The sequence below is a fragment of the Sitophilus oryzae genome, unplaced genomic scaffold, assembly GCF_002938485.1.
Source record: "Sitophilus oryzae breed Bouriz unplaced genomic scaffold, Soryzae_2.0 scaffold_85_pilon_pilon, whole genome shotgun sequence".
Taxonomy (NCBI): domain Eukaryota; kingdom Metazoa; phylum Arthropoda; class Insecta; order Coleoptera; family Curculionidae; genus Sitophilus; species Sitophilus oryzae.
The window spans coordinates 4,350,870-4,356,437 of NW_022147483.1; positions in this window are offsets into that span (position 1 = coordinate 4,350,870).

Genomic DNA, 5,568 nt, shown 5'->3' on the forward strand with positions numbered 1-5,568 from the left:
TCTGATCTATTAGGTGATTGACAGGAACCGGAAACGAATATAATATGAAATGATCGTTTTTCCTAAACATTTCTCGATTGAGAAAAAATATTTTTTTCATATCGAAAAGTCTTATGCCGGGTCCAGACCAAGCAGACAAAACAACGACAAGACTGAAACATTAATGTTTTAGGACAAAATTGCGACAAATCCAATACATTTCAGCGACATTTTTGTTTTGTTTCAAAATTCGGAGACTTTTCAGTGTCCCGTCTCGAGTCGGTAAAGATCAAAGTGTCTATGTTTTGTTCGTATATTTTACGACAAGTTGTCGGCGCAGTGTGGATGGCGTGTGCTGCCAACAGTAGGATATCAGTGAAATCACATATGGTTAAAAAAAAATATCTCGTCACACGTGTTTGTAGGAAATTGAATTCTCTACAAAAAAGGTCTCTCACAATTTTTTTGTAAACCTCACCGTTCAAAAGTTATTAAAGTTTGATTATTTTAAGGCAGTTTTCATTTTTCTTATGAACTCTATAGCTCGTTAATAGAAAATTATTATGATACGAGCAACTCACGGTTTTGTAGGAAATTTGCTGCTCTACAAAAATGGTTTCTTATGATTAGTCGATTAAATTAACCGTTTAAAAGATATTCATCGTCCAACTTCAATGCACAATAATTTTAACAGTTTTTGATTAATAATTCGATAATTAATCAAACCAAACCAAACAATTCCAATTTTTTTATGAGTATCGGGAAAATTTGTACAAATTTGAGTAATTTGAGACATTGGGGAAATATTGACATCAAAATCAAATTTCTTATGTCAAAAAACTCCTGGCTCCTAGCCACCAATTTCCGTCCAAATATTGACCTTTGTTCATAAATTATTTGGAAAAATTCGAAATAAAAATCTAACTTCTACACCCTATATATCCGAAACTAAGCATTTTAGGACATACAAACTTTTTTATTAATTTTTATCTGTAGAATATGTTGCCGGAGCTTCCGGAATACAGTTCTGACCACCCTGTAGATTGAATATTTTGTTTTATTTTGTCGGATTTACAAGATTTATGTCTAGTAATGTTCTATCTGTTTACCAGAATTAAATAATTCATAACTTAATATTGTTACCCATTATCGTGGATAAAGTAGAAATAATTAACTAGGGTTTTTTTTCAATGTAATCATCGTTAATATCCACTTGTTTACAAAGTTTTCCCCGACTACAACGTATAATTAGGCAGGCTTTAGCCTAAGCACGAAACTACTCGAGAAATACATGAATTGCAAGATTTTCATTTTGTTTTTACACAGAATAACATCGGTGTAGACTTAATAAACTGGTATTTTGACGTTGTTTGTTAATTAAGCACTGATGTTATACATTTTTTATTAATTTGAGGTATTAACGATAAAATTGGATTTTTTTAATATTAGCAAAAAATGTATATTTATATGTTTATTTTTCCAGCATTATTGGACATATTCTATAGCTTGTCTAAATTTAGGAATTGTTGAAGTTGTTTATTTTACTTAAGTATCTCTATGTTTGTTTGCTTCGTAATAAAGCTTTGTTTACCCAAAAATTCATGTATGTGTTTAATAAATCTTTAAAATAAATATCTTTTAACTTAATTAGTCTTTTACAAAGATATACAAACCATATATAAACATAAAAAACGGTACGTTACCACTTCATCATGATCATCATCATGATCATCATCATCATCGTGATTTCTTCTAGTGTTGCTGTAAACAGCTTTGGGGATATTGCGTCTCATCCGGGCTTTGAATATATATATAGATAATATACAGGGTGTTTCAAAACAAATGCGAAAAACTTCAGGGGGTGATTCCTTGTTCAAAATAAAGGGTAGTTTGCTTCATAAACGTTGGGTCAAAAGTCAACCATTAGGGAGATATCGCGGTACAAAGATGGCGGAAAAATAATGTTTTTATTTTTTATCTTGAAAACGAAAAGAGATAGACTAATGAAATTTTATGGAAGCATTACTGTTATGAAAACACCCTTTCCGGTAATTTTTTCATTTTTTTAAAATGAGTGGAAGGGGTTGAAATAAACTACCCCTATCATTCTTGTTAACGAAATTTAAAGAAAAATCTTATCAAACACATGCAAAAAAGTTAATTTGGATAGTTTAGTTTGTTTAGAAACTTTTTTATTTCTTGTATTTTTTTCATAAAACTCACCGATTTGAAATTAAAAAATAAAACGTAAAGCATTACATGTCAGGGCAAAAAACATTTTCTGATAAAGAATCTAGTGGGCTGCTGTAATTTTTTTAGGAAAAAATCTAGTCGGCCGCTGTTACTTTTTAGGATGTTTCTAATATTATTTTATTTGGCATTACTCGACCGCAATACGTTATTATCTAGATGATTATTATTATCGTTATTTTCTTTCTAAGATTCTTAATCTAAAAATGTGTTTTGTCCTGACATGTAAAGATTTACATTTTATTTTTTAATTTCAAATCGGTGAGTTTTATCAAAAAAACACAAGAGATAAAAAAGTTTCTAAACAAACTAAACTATCTAAATTAATTTTTTTGCATGTGTTTGATAAGATTTTTCTTTAAATTTCGTTAACAAGAATGATAGGGGTAGTTTATTTCAACCCCTTCCACTCATTTTAAAAAAGTGAAAAAATTACCAGAAAGTGTGTTTTCATAACAGTAATGCTTCCATAAAATTTCATTAGCCTATCTCTTTTCGTTTTCAAGATAAAAAATAAAAACATTATTTTTCCGCCATCTTTGTACCGCGATATCTCCGTAATGGTTGACTTTTGACCCAACGTTTATAAAGCAAACTCCCCTTTATTTTGAACAAGGAATCACCCCCTGAAGTTTTTTGCATTTGTTTTGAAACACCCTGTATAATCTTATATACAGTTATACACCGATTTGCCTATCTCTTGTTCTGTATATATTATAATATGTTATAATATCATGTCATTTAAGTTCTATTTACAAAAATCGCAAATGCCTAATAAATGTGACTGTAAATTAATAAAAAAAGCTTTGTTTACATTTTGCGTGTTGTCTACTTTTGAGTAATAAGTTAGTTTCAAGCATATGCTAACGTGACTACGAAAGATTAACATTATAAAAACTACTTGCAAAACAAAATACAAGTTTTATAAAGTAATTATAATCCGTTTTAATAGCAAGTCATACTTTATCGATATCTTGAAATAAAAGATTTATTTCTAAAAGAATAAAACAAGTACGATAAAAGCGGACAATAAAAAATGTATGCCTTTTTTCTGTCATTTATGTCTAGACGAATGAAAAACCAAAAGGCTAAAATTCTTTAAGTTTGTGTTATTTATTTACGTTTCGTGATGCCACGACAAGAATAGCCAAGGAGATTCGAAACATAGTTAGTAAATTAGTAAATAAAACGTAGTTTCGATGAATATACAGGGTGATCCGATCTGTATTCCGGAAACTTCGGCAGCACATCCTGCAGATAAAAATAAGTAAAAAAGTTAGTATAAATGTAAATAATGCCCTAAAATGCTTAGTTTCGGAGATACAGGGTGTAGAAATTTAATTTTTATTTCGAGTATAGGACTGGAGAATGTAACCTAAGGATTAGAAGAAGACAATCAAGCCGATTGCCATTTGGAAGAATATAATCTAACTTGATTATGATATCAAACCTCCGTTAGGAGACGGTACTAGAAGAAGAATATAGAAAAATATATATTTAATTTGTTTTCATAATTTGTTGGTACTTGATCGGCATTTTTTTGAAGTGAGACTTCTTTGAACATAATTTTCTTTCTTTTTATTGTTAACAAAACTCCAGTAGTCACCCTATAATTTAAAACGTCCTGTAAATACTTTTATTACTACATTTACCAAATACGAAACATATTATTTTACGACTTCTAATACGTAGCTATTTCATTCGCTCCGCATCGCAGAAATCTTTACTAGGTAATAAACTACTGTATCGCACTCTAGAGAGAAAATAATAAAAATCTATTACATTGCATAACCTCAAAAAGAACGAAATAACATGAAGAAGGAATTTAGGATTTCGTGCTGGGCACTAAATCATAACTTGTGAGTGGTGTGGAGTGGGGTGGGTAGACACGTGCTTTGACTTTAGAAATATAGCAATAAATATTTCTCAAGTTTTAACATGGAATGTGTGTTACGGACTGTACTCCATTCTAGGTATTTCGGATTTTTTTAATCAGGTTATTTTTTCTAGCTGGTTGTGTAGTATATAATTGTTTTAAATAGTATATTTCATTTATTTGCCAGTAAAAAATTAATTTATAACTTATACAGGGTGAACTATTACGTATTTTTGGAATCAAAATAAGTTCATTGGACACAATTCACTAGCAAAGTGTGTTACGGTTCGAAATTTCACCGTAACTTATTTTACTTATTTTGCTTATTTTTAGGAATAAAACTGAAACTTACTTGAATAACTTGAATAATAACGTTTAATTAGCTTACTTCTTAACTGTACATATAACTTCTAATAATATTTTATCTATTAAGTCTCTTCACCACAACAATTTCTTGGGATGGAGTTGTCTCCGATAACTGTAATATAAAACCTCATTAATATAATATCAATTTGTCTGTTTAAAACTACCTTTCTTTCTACAGTGGTTACTAATTCTTTATTTAGACTTATGCTTGTGTTAGGATAATTTTCTTGCCATATTTCTTCGGAGGATTCTTGAACATAGACTTGATGTGATTATCTTTTGTCTGACTTTCAACGCAACAAGTGGGAATGTTGGGTCTACAATATACATATGGGTTATGCTTTTATTATGATATTTTTCCTGTGTGTAATCAATTGGTTTTACTCTGATTATAGTTGGTTTTTCCCTAAATTTCATCTTGTTTATATTACGATTTACAGACTGACGGCGTTTCAATTATTTATCACCTGATCGTGCGGACACCGGGAAGTTTGACAGATGGATCTTTGTAAATTAGGTTTTCGATCTTTTTAAACGGTTTTTATATATGATCGGAAAAATGTATTAATTTTTCCGAAGATATTATGTTCGTATAGGGATTATTATAATTTTATTATGATGTAATAAAATGTTTCACTCAATCCGTATGCATTAAATAAAATGTTATGTCAAATTTTATTTTGGGTCTATTGTTTTACTGGTTGCCTGTGTTAGACTTTGGGTTGGTATCTTGGAGTCCAGCGTCTTTTGCGGATTTTGCAAACACGCGTCCTGTTTTTCTTCTACTTCGAACCGCCGTGGTAAACGCAGCATTTCTGATCCTGACTTACTGATAAAAACTCCATTGAAGTTTTGGCCTTGCCTTGCCGTTCCGAATTGGGAACCTTAACCTTGCCGTTCCGTTGTGGGTCGAGAAGACTGGTTGTGCAGTTTTGGCACTAGTTGTGGGCGATTTTGGCCTGTGTGTGGTTCAGAATTCCAGAGAAGCCTTGTAGAGGGATATATTCGTCAGTTGGTAAGAGACATGTACAGTTGTGTAATGTTCTTTTGTACAACTATTTATGTTAGAGGACAGGATTTTACAACACGGACTGTGT